Raw genomic sequence first — 18,920 nt, 5'->3', positions numbered from 1 at the left:
CCTTTTAGATGTTCTATCTACCGTTGCAAACGAAGTGCCCACAACTCTTACTTCGAGTTCCCGAGCACAAAACAAAACAACAGAAGATCAAGTTAGAATCAACCGTTTATTAACAACCAAAGTAGATTGTCTCTAATTAATCAACACAAGATCAAGGATAAAGAGAAAGAGATGAAAATCGATTGAACGGAAGGAAGCGGTGGAAAATCTCGTCCTCGAGCTAGGGATCGAAATTCTCTCTCTTCTTCTAAGGGATGGAATTCGAAATTCTCTCTCTTGAATACTAGGGCTAGATTTCGAAAATCTACATAGGGGGGTATTTATAATCTTTCTTGTATCTAATCCTTAGTTAGATAGAATTAGGTTTATTGAATAAGAATTCAATTCGGAATAGAATTCTTAAATATTATCTATTAATATATCTAAATATAAAAGATAATAACAATAACCTTATTGGATAATAATAGGAGTAATATAATCTAATTAAAACTCCTAACTTATTTATCCTTTAATTAATTTAATTCATGATCCTAATCTTATTAGGATTAATAAAATCAAACTAATTATTTATGTATCTACATACATAAATCGCCCCCCCCCCCTTGAGTAATTGGGCCTTATTGGGCTCAATTGGGCTTCCGTCAATTAATTAGCATCTGTCTCTCTTTTGGGTTCCAAGTCTTATGTGTGACTAGACCTGTCCATGGGCCGGGCTCGGGCCGGGCCAGTCGGGTTTTTAAGTAAAAATGCTCAGCCCAAGCCCAGCCCAGCCCAGCCCACAATTAATTTAGGCGGGCTCGGGCCGGGCTGGGCTCGGGCTTAAAAATCAAATCCCGAGCCCAACCCATATAAGCCCACCTAAATATATATATATAATTGTTAATTATAAAAAAATAAATATTATACTTAAAAATAAATATTTAATATATAAATATATATTTATTAATTAATATTAATAAGCGGGCCGGGCTGGGCCGGCCCGTGTTATTTTTATTAATCCCAAGCCCGCCCAAAAAATAGGCGGGGCTTTGGCGGGCCTGGGCCGATGAACAATTTTTATTGTCCAAGCCCGGTCCAAGGGACACGGGCCTGGGCGGGCCGGGCGGGTACCCAGGCCCGTGGACAGGTCTATGTGTGACCCATTAGGTTCTTATTGCTACTAGCCGTATGCAACTTATTAAATTAATTTTCAAAGAATTATATTTAATCTTTGCATAACGGAATGATGTACAAAGTATGTGATTAGCAAGTCCGTAATCATTCCCCTAGAGCTATAAGAAGACAAGTTGATTCTGTCGTTGACCTTTCCGTATTAGTTACGGTATAATTCGATCCTTTATCAACTACGTCCTTGAACTGAATCTTATGACTATGGGTAATGTCAAGTCACATATAGCGAGACGTTCGTTTTACTTGTTCTGGCCGAGTCAACTCCAATTAGATAGGTTAAGAGAAATCTCATTTCAATCTTAAGCTATCACCTTGCAAGGATTTAGAGTCAAGACTTCCACAAGCGATCCATGGACATATCTCCCATTTATCGGGAGTGATAAATGCTCAATCCAATGTATAACGATCCTGCAATCACTTCCTGTGATACCCAACCTCTGCTGTTCACACCCCAGAGTCATCTCTGTTAAGGATCGTGTTACAACAGGATCAAAGCATCACATTCAGTAATCCAGAATGACCAATTAACATTCCTTTGAGTCTGAGGATTATTTATACCTATTAATACCAATGAGATGAACAGGTGACAAGGATGAATCTACCCATCCTGTTATCTCAAGTCGAGTCCCCAATCCTAATGAACTACTTTTCATCGGATCCATGTAACTGTCCAGATATCTATATATATGAAGCTTGTGAGATCAGCTTTCTGTCGGACAGAAGACATTGTTACATGCAAGTCTCAACCGCGATATGTCAATCTCAAACATATTGCTTGACTTGGGGTGGTTTTAAGTTTATTAGTTTATTATAAAGTTTCGTCTCACTTCATGCTTGTATGAACACTTTATAATCACTTTAAACAAACTCACGGATTTCCTTTTTTTATTAGACTTTATTTAGTGCTTAAAATGGATTGTCTTTATATAGTTATAAAACATATATCTCATTAAAACAAATGATATAAAGAACACTTCATTTATATTAATTTTGTATCCTAGAACAATTGTCTATAGAACACTAAACCCCAACATGTTTTATCTTGGTCATCCGGGTAAATATAATATTGAAAGAATCCGGAGTAACCATCTAGAAAACATGACCAGCTATCCTTTCGATCATTTGATCAATGAAAGGTAAAGGAAAATGATCTTTCCTGGTTGCTTTGTTAAGGTTCCTATAATCTATACAAACCCTCCATCCGGTGGTGGTTCGCGTAGGTATTAATTCACCTTCGTCATTCCTTACAACAGTTATGCCTCCCTTTTTAGGTACACAATGGATTGGACTAACCCATTCACTATCCGAAATAGGATAAATGATTCCATTGTCTAAAAGTTTAGTAATCTCATTTTTGACTACTTCTTTCATATTCGGATTTAAGCGTCTTTGCCTATCCGCTTTAGGTGGCTTATCTTCTTCTAAATGAATTCTATGCATAACAATACTAGGATTAATTCCTTTTAAGTCTGAAATTTTCCATCCCATACTTCCTATCCTATTTCTAACAACTTCTTTCAATTTTTCCTCTTGAATATGCGTTAATTTGTTAGAGATAATTATAGGTAGAGAATCGCCTTCGCTTAAGAAAGTGTACCTCAAATGGTTTGGTAACTCTTTAAGTTCTAATTTAGGTGGTATTACAATTGAAGGCAGAACTGGTCCATCTTCTCGAATCAAAGGCTCTGGGTCCTTATCTTCTAATTCTTCACCCATTATGGGTTCTATTACTTCTTCTTTTTGAATAATGTCATTAACACATTCTTCAACTAAATCAAGTTTCATACAAGCGAAATCCTCAATAGGATATTTCATCGCTTTGTTCATATCAAACTCGATCTTATCTTCTCCTATTCTTAAAACTACTTTCCCTTCCGACACATCAACTAGAGCACGTCCTGTGTTCATGAACGGCCTACCAAAAATTAGTGGACAATTAACGTCATATGCAAAGTCTAATATAACGAAATCGGTAGGAAAAATAAATTTGTCAACTTTAACTAAAACGTCCTCAATTATACCTTATGGTCTTTTAATGGTTTGATCCGCTAATTGCAAAACCATATTGGTACGTTTAATATCTTCTTCTAAACCTAACTTATTAAAAATAGACAATGGTATTAAGTTTATACTTGCTCCTAAATCACAAAGACAACTTGGAAACTCAATATCTCCCAACTTACACGGAATGGTGAAACATCCGGGATCTTTGAGTTTAGTAGGCAATTTACTCGACACTATCGAACTACAGTCTTCAGTTAGCGAAATGGATGAAATTCCTTCCCAACTAATTTTCTTTGAAATTAAATCTTTTAAGAACTTACCATAATTGGGAATTTGCGTAATCGCATCCATAAACGTCAAATTAATATGCAAATTTTTAAGTTTATCTAAAAATGTTAAAAGTTGTTTGTCATAGTCCTTATTTCGGACCTTGTGTGGAAAAGGTGGTTTGGGTACAAAAGTTTTTGTACTTGAGTCAATTGGTGTATTTTTTTGGTTTAATGTACCTTCTTTGGATTTTGGTAAATCAGTTCCTGGTAAAGTTGAATCTCCGGGCATTTCCGGACCTAAATAGTTTTTCCCTGAGCGAAGAGTGATAGCCTTTACATGCTCTTTCGGATTTTCCTCTGTATGGCTAGGAAGACTTCCCTCTTTGCGGGATGGAATTGATTTAGCAAGTTTGTTGGAAATTAGGCTAAGTTATAGCAGCGGAAATATAAAAATTTTAACCTATTTCCATTTAACCACAAAATCCGTTAACCGTTATTTCATATAAAGAAGGATAAGAAGAAATACCTTTTAGAAGTTCTATCTACCGTTGCAAACGAAGTGCCCACAACTTCAAAAGAGATAGAAACTGTCTACCAATCTGCCCCTATCCGAAACAGACCTTCCAGACCTGCGAACGACAATCCCTTGGGTGGAAACGTGGAAGAATATGTCTAGAAGCTCCTGTCCAAAAATCGCGATGATCCGACGGTTTAATCTCCGGGAATCCGTGAAATCGTGAACTGACCTGATGTAGGAGTAGTAAAACGAATTTCTCCCTTTTGTTTGTTTTTCTTCTTCGAGTTCCCAAACACGAAATAAAACACGGGAAGATTAATTTAGTATCAACCGTTGAATAGCAACCAAAGTAGATTGCCTCTAACTAATCAACACAAGATCAAGGATAAAAGAAATAGATGAAAATCAATTGATCAAACGAAGCCGTAGAGAAATCTCGTCCTCGAACTAGGGGTGTCGAATTTTCTCTCTCTTGGACTAGGTGAATTTCGAAAATCACAAGTAGGGTATGGCTTGCTTGGATTTCGAAAATCTCAAGGGAAGGGGTATTTATAATCTCTTGTATCTAATCCCTAGTTAGATAGAATTAGGTTACTTAATAGGAATTCCATTCGGAATAGAATTCCTAATTATTATCTCACTATATATCTAATATATTAAGGATAATAATAATAACCTTATTGGATAATAATAGGAGTATATTAATCTAATTAAAACTCCTAACTTAATTATCTCTTAATTAATTTAATTCATATTCCTAATCTAATTAGGATTAACAAAATCAAATTAATTATTCATGTATATCACTACATGAATTTCGACCCCCTTATGTCCATGGGCCTTATTGGGCTCAATTGGGCTTCTATCAATTAATTAACATCTATCTCTCTTTTAGGTTCCAAGTCTTATGTGTGATCCATTAGGTTCTTATTGCTTCTAGCCGTATGCAACGTTATTAAATTAATTTTCAAAGAATTATATTTAATCTTTGCATAACGGAATGATGTACAGAGTATGTGATTAGCAAGTCCGTAATCATTCCCCCAGAGCTATAAGAAGACATGTTGATTCTGTCGTTAACCTTTCCGTATTAGTTACAATATAATTCGATCCTTTATCAACTACATCCTTGAACTGAATCTTATGACTATGGGTGATGTCAAGTCACATATAGCGAGACGTTCGTTTTACTTGTACAGGCCGAGTCAACTCAAAAAGATAGGTTAAGTGAAATCTGTATTTCTTACTCTTAAGCTATCACCTTGCAAGGATTTAGAGTCGAGTCTTCCACAAGCGATCCATGGATGTATCTCCCATTTATCGGGAGTGATAAATGCTCAATCCAATATATAATGACTCCGCAATTACTTCCTGTGATACCCAATGTCTACTGTTCACACCCCAGAGTCATCTCTGTTAAGGATCGTGTTACACCAGAGTCAAAGCATCACATTCCGTAATCCAGAATACCAATTTATACCTATTAATACCAATGAGATGAACAGGTGACAAGGATGAATCTACCCATCCTGTTATCTCAAATCAGATCCCCAGTCCTAATGAACAACGTTTCATCGGATCTATGTAACTGTCTAGATATCTGTATATATGAAGCTTGTGAGATCAGCTTTCTGTTGGACAGAAGACATTGTTACATACAAGTCTCAACAGTGATATGTCAATCCCAAACATATCACTTGACTTGGGGTGGTTTTAAGTTTATCAGTTTACTATAAAGTTTTGTCTCACTTCATGCTTGTATGAACACTTTATAATCACTTTAAATAAACTTACGGATTTCCTTTTATTAGACTTTATTTAGTGCTTAAAAGGGATTGCCTTTATATAGTTATAAAACATATATCTCTTTAAACAAATGATATAAAGAACAATTCATTTACATTAAGTTTGTATCCTAGAACAATTGTCTATAGGACACTAAACCCCAACATACTCCCACTTGGACTAAAGCCAATTGTTTCTAAAACTTATCCCAGTAGAAGTTAAATGACGATCATGTCTTCTCTGGGTTAAAGGCTTTGTCAACGGATCTGCAACGTTGTCCTCTGTAGCTACTCTTTCTATTCTCACATCTCCTCTAGCCACAATCTCTCTAATGATGTGGTATCGCTTAAGGTAATGCTTGGATGCATTATGAGACCGTGGTTCCTTTGCTTGCGCAATGGCTCCATTGTTATCACAGTACAGTGTAATGAGATTGACAATGTCAGGCACCACACCTAGTTCTGTAATGAACTTTCTAATCCAAACCGCTTCCTTTGCTGCTTCCGCAGCTGCGATATACTCTGACTCGGTCGTAGAGAAAGCTACGCTTCCTTGCTTGGAACTCTTCCAACTGACCGCGCCCCCATTCAAGATAAACAGGTATCCTGATTGGGATTTATAATCATTCTCATCTGTGAGATGACTTGCGTCTGAAAATCCTTCTATTTTCAGATCACCTTCTCCGTACACTAGGAACATATCTTTAGTTCTTCTCAAGTACTTAAGAATGTTCTTGACGGCAATCCAATGCTCGTCTCCTAGATTCCCTTGGTAACGACTCGTTACAGATAACGTGAATGCTACGTCAGGTCTAGTGCATAGCATAGCATACATAATCGAACTGATTGCGTTGGCGTACGGGACTACAGCCATGCGTCGTTTATCATCATCGGTTTTAGGACATTGATGATTGTTTAACTTTACTCCATGTAACATGGGTAAGTTACCTCATTTCGATTCAAGCATGCTAAACCGATTTAGCACCTTTTCAATGTATGTAGCCTGTGAAAGACCAAGCAGTCTTCTCGATCTATCTCTATAGATCTTTATACCAAGTATATAAGCTGCTTCACCAAGGTCTTTCATTGAGAAGTTACCAGATAACCATACTTTCACTGACTGTAAGAGAGCAACGTCATTTCCCATTAATAATATATCGTCCACATATAGTATGAGAAATGCTATAGAGCTCTGACTTGCTTTCTTGTAAATGCAAGCTTCTTCGCTATTTTATTCAAAACCAAATTGTTTTATGGTTTCGTCAAAATGCTTATTCCAGCTTCTAGATGCTTGCTTGAGTCCATAAATGGATCTCTGAAGTTTGCAAACTTTATTTGCATCCTTCGATATGAAACCTTCAGGCTGCATCATATATACATCCTCAAGCAGGTTTCCGTTTAGGAAAGCTGTTTTCACATCCATTTGCCAAATCTCATAATCGTAGTGAGCGGCAATTGCAAGCATGATTCTAATTGATTTGGACATAGCCACAGGAGAGAAAGTTTCGTCATAATCAATTCCTTGCTTCTGACGATATCCTTTCGCTACTAACCTAGCTTTGTAGGTGCTAACCTTTCCATCCATGTTTGTCTTCTTTTTGAAGATCTACCTGCACCCAATGGGTATTATCCCTTCGGGTGGATCAACCAAAGTCCACACTTGGTTAGTATACATGGAATCCATTTCAGAATCCATGGCCTCAAGCCATGCTTTAGAATCTGGACTAGTAAGAGCCTCTTCGTAGTTTTCGGGTTCGTCGTCTAACACGGGAACCTCATTATCATCTCCCACTAGAAAACCATATCTAACTGGGAGTTCACGAATTCTTTGTGATCTACCAATAGGTGGCACTGGAGTCTCATCTAATGGGACTCTTTCGGGTACCTCAACTGCCTCTATTGTTTCAGTCGGTGTTTCTTCTTCTTGAACTTCATCAAGTTCAATCATGCTTCCCTTTTGTGTTTCTTCGAGAAACTCTTTCTCTAAGAAGGTTGCGTGCTTGGATACGATTACTTTCTGATCATCTGGATGATAGAAGTAATATCCCATAGTTTCCTTAGGGTATCCAATGAAGAAACATTTATCAGATTTCGAATCTAGTTTGTCGAACGCAATGCGTTTGACAAAGGCTGAACAACCCCATATTCTCATAAATGAAAACACGGGTTTCCTACCAACGAACAATTCATATGGTGTGGAACTAGCGGATTTAGTTGGTACTCGATTTAGGGTGAAGAGGGCAGTTTCTAAGGCATAGCCCCAGAACGTCTTTGGAAGTAAGGCCATGCTCATCATGGATCGTACCATATCTAATAGGGTACGATTTCTCCTCTCGGACACACCATTGTGTTGTGGTGTATAGGGAGGTGTCCATTGTGAGCATATCCCACATTCAGTTAGATAATTCAGAAAATCATCTGAAAGATATTCGCCACCTCGATCAGATCGAAGCGTCTTTATTTCTTTCCTAATTGATTTTCTACTTCATTCTTGAAGCATTTGAATTTATCAAAAGCTTCTGACTTGTGCTTCATCAAGTAGATGTAACCATATCGGGTATGGTCATCTATGAAGCTTATGAAGAATCTGAATCCTCCTCTTGCTTGGACCGACATAGGACCACATACATCTGAATGAATGAGTCCTAGAGTGTCTGATACACGCTCACTTTTATTGCTAAAGGGTGTCTTTGTCATTTTACCTTTTAAACATGATTCGCATGTTTCCAATGATTCGGGGTCGATTGGATCTATAAGCCCATCTGAATGTAGCTTTAGCATGCGTCTCTTGTTTATGTGGCCTAAACGACAATGCCACAAGTAAGTTGAATTATCTAGCTTATGTCTTTTGGTATCAATTGCAAAAGCAGGAATTTTGTTATCTAACACATAAATCCCATTTGTGTAATTCCTAAAAAATAAAAGATCGAATCTTTATAAAAATTGCAACTCTTGTCTTTTATTGAAATATGAAAACTGTCGTCAACAAGACGGCTAATAGAAATAATGTTGCGAGACATTTGAGGAACGTATAAACAATTCCTTAATTCTATTACAAGCCCAGAGGGCAAATTTAAAACATAATCTCCAATTGCGAGGGCGGCAACTCTTGCTCCATTTCCTACTCGCAAGTTTATGCTTTCTTTCTTTAGTTCCCTAGTCTGATTTAGCTCCTGCATATTTGTACAAATATGAGATCCACATCCGGTATCTAATACCCAAGATTCAGACAGTGAAACTGTATTTATTTCAATATAAAACATACCAGATGTTGAAGTACCGTCATTTTCCTTCTTGTGGAAGGTCAGGTACTCCACGCAATTTCTCTTCCAATGCCCCAAGTCACCACAATAGTAGCACTTTCCTTTGGGCCTCTTTAATTCCTTTCCCTTCGTTTCGGTGAGCTCAGCCCCCTTGCCTTTATCAAGATGGTTTGGATTGGGAGAGATCCCTTTCCTTTTTCTCGATCCTTCAATATCAAGGGCCAGTATCTCCTCGTTTTCTTTTATAATGAGCTCGACTGACTCGAGCATATGTGCAAGCTCTACAAGAGAGGTTTGCAAGCCACTCATTTGGTAGTTCATGATGAACTGTGAGTAACTCTCGGGGAGGGACTGAAGAAGTAAGTTTTCACTTAGTTCATGGTCCATCGCATCTCCAATACTAGAAAACTTGGTGATAAGGCTGATCATCTTTGCACAATGTGCCATTACAGATGTGCCCACCTGCATCTTGCTTTTATATAACTCTTTGGTTATTTCGAAGCGCTCGCACCGAGTTTCATTCACAAATAACTCTTTTAGGTGCTTGACCATGGAATAGGCATCCATATCTGAATGTAGTTGCCTTTTTACTTCCGATGTCAAAGATGCAAATATGATGTCTCCCGTTTGATCGTCATCAGATTTATGTTTCAAGTAAGCATAAAATTCTTGGTAGGGAGCATCATCCGTTGGGTAAGGGGGTATCGGTTTATCAAGTACATACCCTTTCCTCTCGAACTTCAAAACAATTTTGAGGTTGCGATACCAGTCGGTGAAGTTTGAACCATTCAATTTGTTATCGGTAATAATGTTTCGCAGATCGGTGTTAGTCATGATTATAAGAGTGGGTTTAATTTAAACCTGAGAGTGAGAAAGAATAAACGTATGTCATTCATTTGCTTAAAGTATATCAATCTAAAATTATAGGCCTTTTAGTTTATTTTAGATTGCTCCCACTATTTTGCCAAATTAATAGCCCTCCATATTAATTCGAAGAATTTCACAAATCCTTTAGTGAGCTAGGATCCTAACTCCTGAGATTTCGTCTTGAGTTTACTCAACAAGCTAGTCTCATTCATTAGCTAGATTCATGTAATCAATCACATCTTTAATGTGATTCCTAGGTTATTGGGTTACTAACCACATTAGTAACTAATATGCTATTCATATTAATCCCAACCGTCTTGCCCATTAGTTTATGACAACACGAGTTTACTCATCCAATTATCATAATCTAATTTAAGTATTACCCCATATTCATGAAAAATGATTTTCGATAATTCAAGTGTTACCGAAAGGACCCCGAGCTTGAGTTTACTCAACAACCCAAAGGCCCTCAGCACTGCCGGCTGAATTATAATATTAGGGAGGGGCAACCGATTTTAATAACTTGTTTATTTACTTAACTTTTTAATGAGGGATTTTATTTTAGGTCTCATAATCTAACTTAGTCTTGATTTGCTTTAGCATACATCAGACACATACATTCACATACATTGGCGTTATGGACATATCATCTAAATTATTCCGTCGAGCTAGAGACGGAATAAAAGGGCAAACCTAAGGAAATACTAATTGTTACATATTTCTCTTTAGGTCCTCCGTCTTCTCCATGGCGCCTTGAAATTACATATTAATTTCTATACTACTAAAGAAAAATTCAATTGAATTGAAGGGAATCAGATGAGAGGAGAAATTACAATAGATAGTAGAAAGACAGGACTCGCAGGCCCTATTTCAAAAATACCAAAAGACTAAAGAGGGTCCAAATATGTCCATAACTCCAAACATGCATAGACTCAATTAAATAAATTTAATTGGTTGATTACATAACTATCTTATGTAATATTTATGTTAATCACATTAACATATCAAATTAACTTTCATCTAATTTTACTTCTAATAGTTTCGTATCTTTTATATTAATTTTAGATTAATATAACTATACAAAATTTAATTATGCACGTCCCAATTATTTTTATTTTTATTCATTTAAAATTTTGATTTACAAATTGGTATAACAAACTTTTAAATGAATTTTTCGTTCGATAATCAAAACAAAAAACTATCAATTTCTGAAACATATATATTTAAATACAAAAACGATTTTAAATATATATATATCAGTTCTAAAACGGTTTTAAAACGATTTTCAGAAAATAGGAAAAACTACTATAGATTTCCATTTTATCTTTAGAATTAACTAGATAGATACCCTCGCTTCGCTTCGGGGCAAAAATTAGGCTGAAAATTGAGCCTAATAATCATATATGAGTTGTAAAATGAAAGTTGACATTGTAAAGTTCATAAAGTAAATCTTGATAGATTTAGATTTTTCTAGCAGCTGCACTAAAAAAAATAGTTCAATGCCACTGTTTTTTTTAAGCACTACATTTTTGTAAACTTCTTTGATCCATCTTCTTCTGGGTACTCTCCTAAAACAGACTTACTTTCTTTTTACTCAACTTGTACATTGCTGGTCTGTTTGATAGTACACTATGTCTCCATAGTCGCTCACATAATGACCCTATGTTATGTTTCTTACTAAATTGTCGAATAGGTGAAATGGAAACAGAAACGCCTCTGATTTCTTTAGTTCTCTGTAGTACTTTCCCAGCACTGCCTTTGCTGCTTTTGTCTGCACATATATATTACATTCACAATAAAAAGAAAAAAATGTATGGATATATGAACCTATTGAGAAAGAGCCCAAACTTTCTCCTTGTATTACCTGATAACAAAATTATATCCTACTCCATACCACATGTCCATATTTCTAACATAACTGCAAACTGATCCTTAATTCTACGAAAAATAAAGATTATATATTTATAAGAGCTTAAGTCACAATATCATTAAATTGAGATTGATTTTCAGGAAAAACATAAGCCATAAATTCAAATCATTTACTAATCTAATTTATACAACACCATAGGATTCAAATGCTATCAACAAATCAATCAAGGAGTTTGAGAGAAGGCGTGCATAGGCTATAAGTTGCATAATTAAACCCAAAAAAATACTAACAATACTAACCTGGCCACAGAGCCACATGTCATGAGCACAACCCAGTTCATCTAATTCAGAACAGAAGCTTCAAAATCCAGATCGATTCAGACCAAAATGCAGCACAGTCCTGCTATTAGAAAAAAAGACAAAAATAGAATGAGCATGTCGAAGAAAAAACATATAAAAATAAAAACAAAACAGAGGATAAAGCGCAAGATAATAATACTAACCTAGCTAATCACAGATCCACATGCCATGAAACACAAACTAATTCATCTAATTCTTTGTCATCAATTAATTTCTCATGACATTCCTCAATTTCTTTACATTTTTCATTGCCTCATCCTTTTCTTATCAAGGATGATAACATAAATATTGAAAACTAATTCTTGACAATAAGATTTTCCAATAAATTTTTTTATATAAACCAATTAATTTAAATTTAACCAAAACATCCACCTTTAAAGAGAAATTACTAACACCAATAGCTCGAGCCTTGCCTAAATCATAAAGTGCTTCCATTACTTTCCATGTGCTGGGAATGTTTGAGGTTGAAAGGTACTCAGCCTTAAACCCGACTAAAACCCTCTTCATGCTTACTTACTGCCCAGTGGATCTTCATTTAAACAAAAAGAAGATAAACATCTCAAAACTCGTACCAGTAAAAATCTAATTCAAACTTAAAGAAATGTCGAAGAAAACAATTAAATTTTGACAATAGATTAAAATAAATAACCAACTAAGGTTTGATTGCAATAAATGTACCAAGTAAAGCTCTAGATAATGAAGCTGTAAGTCCTGCAAAGTTCTGTTCAATGCAACTGGTACATCTTCTGGATCATGATCAGAACACCTGCAGGTGGGAGAATTTAATAAACATGGAACAATAAGAATGTGAAGAAAAGAGCAGTGAATCAAATGCAAAAGCATATTCATGAGTATGTAGTTTAAAAAGTAGAAGCCCAAAAAATTCAAAATGAAAAACAAAGGGGAAACCAATAAAAATAGTCATCACTATTGATATTTATGTTATCATTAAAAATAAGAAAATTTCCAATACCATTTTAAAGTTTAGGAGCTATGATGAATCAACAAAATTGAAAACCGTACTTCCCCATTCCCCTTCTACATTTATGCTCGTTGTTCATGTCCTTTCCACCCATCGTCCAATGAGGTAATCCATTGCCTTCGTTGAACCTCACCTACAACATATGTCAAATGTTATCATACAAATTGAGCACATTGTAGATGCAAAAGATGCATTGTATGAGTCTAACATTATTGTATTTCATATGGGTTTAGAATTGACTATACAACCAATAATAAACAATTCAAAGAAAGAGAGTAGGTCCAAAGCATGAACTAAAGAGCAGCAGATGGAAAGAATTATTTGAAAACTCAAAAGCATAGCCATATTATTTCATATGCAATTACTTCATTATAGAACTATGATCATATATAACTAAAAAAGATTAAAACCTTTATGCAATTAATTGCAAGCCTCCATTAAATCTGCATTTCTAGAAGAATTTGTATATAAGAAATAATTAATCTGTAAATTGAAAAAATAAAGGAGAAAAAACACAGAAGAATCATTAGTTGGTTGTTTCCAATTAATTTTTTTTCATACAAACCAATTATTTTAAATTGAACCAACAAATTAAGATAACAAATGAATCAATTTAAACAAAAGATCTAAAATACCTTTAATTCAAGTACATAAAAGGGAGAAGAAGATTCTGAAAGAACCCAAAGCCACTGGATCTTCAGGTCAAAATCCCAAGAACTACTTGGTTCGTTAAAATTACAGCCATGTCTTTTTTTAAAGAACAAATAGCTGCAAAATTGGTAATTTCAGATAAAGAACGGAATTGCAGAAAGAAAAAGAAAAGAGAAAAGGTTAGAAGGTAGATAAGTAAAGAGAGGAAAGCAAAAATCAGTTACCTGAAGGAGCTAAATTCCATTGAGGAGAAGAAAAACACCCAATTGGAAAGAAAAAAAAAATCGAAATAAGAGATGGATCGGAGATGAGGCTGGTAGAGGGGAAGATAGTCCCAAATAAGGAAGGGAGCCGAACGATAGAAGTAACCCTAAAGTAGCGAATGAAAATTACCAAAATGACCATATAAGAGCACGAAAACCTACCTGATACTTTGATAATACATATTCAGTCGACAGAGTAGAAAGGAAAAAGCGAAATGTGCGGTGAAAATATTCCTATAACAGCGAAGAATCACCAAATCGCTATCCAGGAAAACCCAACATACATGAACCTTAGAGAAATCAATCTACCATACTTGTTGCAAAGAAGAATCATACTGAAGTTGAGAGAAAGAAGAAGAGGGAGAATGAGAGAGATAAGATACCAAGTTTTACCCATTTCTCAATTAGAAACCGATACACATTTAGATTTCCTTTCCACATTTGAAGAATTGTTATGAGAGAAGGGAAGGAAGAGAGAAGGGGAGACAGATTAAAGAAAGAGAGAAACGAAAGAAGAGAGAAGGAGATGGCGCAAAAATCGAGGCTTTTTACATGAAAGTTCAGTCAGGTCTGTCCATGGATTCACACTTTCTTTTTGTAAGAAGTAGACAGAGAAGGGAGGAAGCGAGAAGGAAGGCACGAATTCCTAGAGAGGAGGTAATACGACATCGTTTTGTTGCTAGGTTGCTAAAAAAAATTAGTGAATAGCAGGGGCAATATGGTCAACTCAAATGAGAGGGTAACATTGGAAAAAATCTGGCACAAAATTCTCAATTTCACTGTTACAATCATCCACTTTTATAGTTACAGTAAAACCTCTATATAGGAATACGTTTGGGACCGGACAATTTGTATAACAATTGGGAGGTTATTCTTATATAGAGTTTGGTACCCAAAAAAAAAAATCAACACTTAAAGTTTATAAATTTAATGTTTAGCATATCAAGTCTACGAGTTTTATTTCCAATACCTAAAGAATTGGAAGAGTTTTGAGTTTAGTTTCCAATACATAAAGAAAAGAGTTTTATGGGAAAATGGTAAGAATTTATAGTTAAAGTTGGAATTTGTGTGCCAACTCATATTTAATCTCAATAATTTTTAAATTTTTTAATAAATTTTGTTTAAATCCTTAATACATATATACATTATTTACATAATTATTCCTATATAGAGGTATAGTTTCTAAAGGTGGGACTTGGATTATGTATAACAATTAACATTTGGGAGATTATTCTTATTTATAACCGGCCCAAGTTGGGACCGAAATTTTTTATAACAAATTGGAGGTTATTCTTATATAGAGTATTCCTATATAGAGGTTTTACTGTATATATAATAAGACTGATTTTATCAATCTAACTATAAAACTAATAGATTTCGTTATCATGATTATCAACCAAAATAATTAGGAACATACGCATAATCTATTTTAATTAATAATTAATTAAAACTTATTTATCCTTAGAATTAATTAATCAAAACAATTTGTTAATTAATCCTAACTATAAATATTTATTCAATCCTATTGAAAAACTTCTAAATTTTCATATATGAAATAACGGATTTAACGATGGCTCTGATACCACTGTTGGAAATTAGGCTAAGGTATAACATCGGAAATATAAAAATTTAAACCTATTTCCATTTAACCACAAGATCCGTTAACCGTTATTTCATATAAAGAAGGATAAGAAGAAATACCTTTTAGAAGTTCTATCTACCGTTGCAAACGAAGTGCCCACAACTTCAAAAGAGATAGAAACTGTCTACCAATCTGCCCATATCCGAAACAGACCTTCCAGACCTCCGAACGACAATCCCTTCGATGGAAACGTGGAAGAATATGTCTAGAAGCTCCTGTCCAAACATCGCGACAATCCGACGGTTCAATCTCCGGGAATCCGTGAAATCGTGAACTGACCTGATGTAGGAGTAGTAAAACGAATTTCTCCCTTTTGTTTGTTTTTCTTCTTCGAGTTCCCAAACACGAAATAAAACACGGGAAGATTAATTTAGTATCAACCGTTGAATAGCAACCAAAGTAGATTGCCTCTAACTAATCAACACAAGATCAAGGATAAAAGAAATAGATGAAAATCAATTGATCAAACGAAGCCATAGAGAAATCTCATCCTCGAACTAGGGGTGTCGAATTTTCTCTCTCTTGGACTAGGTGAATTTCGAAAATCACAAGTAGGATATAGATTGCTTGGATTTCAAAAATCTCAAGGGAAGGGATATTTATAATCTCTTGTATCTAATCCCTAGTTAGATAGAATTAGGTTACTTAATAGGAATTCCATTTGGAATAGAATTCCTAATTATTATCTCACTATATATCTAATATATTAAGGATAATAATAATAACCTTATTGGATAATAATAGGAGTATATTAATCTAATTAAAACTCCTAACTTAATTATCTCTTAATTAATTTAATTCATATTCCTAATCTAATTAGGATTAACAAAATCAAATTAATTATTCATGTATATCACTACATGAATTTCGACCCTCTTATGTCCATGGGCCTTATTGGGCTCAATTGGGCTTCTATCAATTAATTAACATCTATCTCTCTTTTAGGTTCCAAGTCTTATGTGTGATCCATTAGGTTCTTATTGCTTCTAGCCGTATGCAACGTTATTAAATTAATTTTCAAAGAATTATATTTAATCTTTGCATAACGGAATGATGTACAGAGTATGTGATTAGCAAGTTCGTAATCATTCCCCCAGAGTTATAAGAAGACAGGTTGATTCTGTCGTTAACCTTTCCGTATTAGTTACAGTATAATTCGATCCTTTATCAACTACATCCTTGAATTGAATCTTATGACTATGGGTGATGTCAAGTCACATATAGCGAGACGTTCGTTTTACTTGTACAGGCCGAGACAACTCAAAAGGATAGGTTAAGTGAAATCTGTATTTCTTACTCTTAAGCTATCACCTTGCAAGGATTTAGAGTCGAGTCTTCCACAAGCGATCCATGGATGTATCTCCCATTTATCAGGAGTGATAAATGCTCAATCCAATATATAACGACTCCGCAATTACTTCTTGTGATACCCAACGTCTACTGTTCACACCCCAGAGTCATCTCTGTTAAGGATCACGTTACACCAGAGTCAAAGCATCACATTCCGTAATCCAGAATACCAATTAATATTCCTTTGAGTCTGAGGATTAGTTATACCTATTAATACCAATGAGATGAACAGGTGACAAGGATGAATCTACCCATCCTGTTATCTCAAATCGGATCCCCAATCCTAATGAACAACGTTTCATCGGATCTATGTAACTGTCCAAATATCTGTATATATGAAGCTTGTGAGATCAGCTTTCTGTCGGACAGAAGACATTGTTACATACAAGTCTCAACAGTGATATGTCAATCCCAAACATATCACTTGACTTGGGGTGGTTTTAAGTTTATCAATTTACTATAAAGTTTTGTCTCACTTCATGCTTGTATGAACACTTTATAATCACTTTAAATAAACTTACGGATTTCCTTTTATTAGACTTTATTTAGTGCTTAAAAGGGATTGCCTTTATATAGTTATAAAACATATATCTCTTTAAACAAATGATATAAAGAACAATTCATTTACATTAAGTTTGTATCCTAGAACAATTGTCTATAGGACACTAAACCCCAACAAAGTTGTCCAATTTGAACCTCCAAATTATGGATGCTAGATGATTGCTTTTTAATAAGCTGATCGAATTTATTCTCGATCCGTTTAAAACCATCATCGTGATTACTTATTTTTCCACTCATAGCATCAATAAATTTGTCGATCTTAGAAGATAAAGTGCTAATCATATCTCTTGATTGATTTTGATAATTATTGGTACGATTTGGATTAGCATTTGTATTATTATTATTATCTCTCCAGTTAAAGTTAGGATGATTTCTCCATCCAGGATTATAAGTATTGGAATAAGGGTTATTAGTTTGGTTTTGCCCTTGGACAAAATTTACCTGTTCAATCTCGCTCATACCTTCATAATCCACATTCGTTTGGATTGTATTACCATTAGGATCGCATGGTGCCATAAACCTATCTATTTTGTGCGATAAGACAGAAAATTGGGCTTGTAACATCGCAACTGGATCAAGATTCACTATACCTTTACCGATGATGTAGTTGAGGATGATGGTTTCACCACTGGTATATGTCCACGTTCCGCGGGCCACATACTGCTATTGATTGCCATTTCCTCCAAAAGTTCTCTTGCTTGGGCTGATGTTTTCTTCATGAATAACCCTCCTGACATTGCATCTAATGAACCTCTAGTTGTAGGATTTAATCCATTATAAAATGTTTCCATTAAAAGTTCAGCGGGCAATTGGTGGTGTGGGCATAAACGTTGAAGTTCTTTAAAACGTTCCCAAGCCTCATAAAGAGTTTCATTGTCATTTTGAGAAAAAGATGTTAACTCTTTTATGACTCTTGCGGTTTTTGCTAAAGGAAAATATTTTGATGAAAACGCTTGGGCTAATTGTTCCTAAGTTTCAAATATTGCGGCTGGCATAGAAGTTAACCATTCTTTGGCTCTATCCTTCAAAGTAAAAGGAAAAACGCGAAGTTTGATTGCTTCGGCAGTCACATCTGTTATTTTAAAAGTGTCATAAATTTCTAAGAAATTTGTCAAATGGGTGTTAGGGTTTTCGTTAGGCAACCCATAAAATGTTACATTATTTTACAACATATTAAGCAATGCTGGCTTAATTTCAAATTGGTTTGCATTTATTTGGGGTCCAACTATGCTGTTGGTAACACCGGCCACTCCTGGCCTAGCGTAATCCATAAGTGTAGCCATAATTTCTGGCTCGGTATCTCTAGTTTTTAATGGAGTTTTGTTTTTGTTTTTCTTGTTTTTCTTGTTCTTTTTAAGGGTTCTTTCA

General features: G+C 35.0%; 1 long non-coding RNA gene and 1 other non-coding gene across 6 annotated transcripts; one reads left to right on the top strand and one right to left on the bottom strand.

Moving 5' to 3' along the window:
• Window positions 1–11,310: 11,310 nt before the first annotated feature.
• On the bottom strand, window positions 11,311–14,045 carry LOC136203470 (uncharacterized). 5 transcript variants are annotated; one of them, XR_010674849.1, is made up of 8 exons: window positions 13,961–14,045; window positions 13,721–13,853; window positions 13,496–13,568; window positions 13,077–13,218; window positions 12,782–12,869; window positions 12,476–12,632; window positions 12,044–12,143; window positions 11,311–11,645 (listed from the first exon to the last, which is right to left on the bottom strand). It is a non-coding gene; the product is annotated as an uncharacterized lncRNA (long non-coding RNA). The 5 variants fall into 5 exon arrangements; XR_010674851.1 differs by lacking the exons at window positions 13,496–13,568; window positions 13,721–13,853; window positions 13,961–14,045 and having other exon boundaries at window positions 12,044–12,146; window positions 12,497–12,632; window positions 13,077–13,406; XR_010674852.1 differs by lacking the exons at window positions 13,496–13,568; window positions 13,721–13,853; window positions 13,961–14,045 and having other exon boundaries at window positions 12,497–12,632; window positions 13,077–13,406.
• A 4,314-nt stretch (window positions 14,046–18,359) lies between these two features.
• On the top strand, window positions 18,360–18,466 carry LOC136204309 (small nucleolar RNA R71). Its single transcript, XR_010675154.1, has one exon. It is a non-coding gene; the product is annotated as a small nucleolar RNA R71 (small nucleolar RNA).
• The last annotated feature ends 454 nt before the right edge of the window (window positions 18,467–18,920 follow it).

Source organism: Euphorbia lathyris, chromosome 8 (genome assembly GCF_963576675.1).
Source record: "Euphorbia lathyris chromosome 8, ddEupLath1.1, whole genome shotgun sequence".
NCBI lineage: Eukaryota > Viridiplantae > Streptophyta > Magnoliopsida > Malpighiales > Euphorbiaceae > Euphorbia > Euphorbia lathyris.
This window is presented reverse-complemented; position numbering and strand designations above follow the sequence as displayed.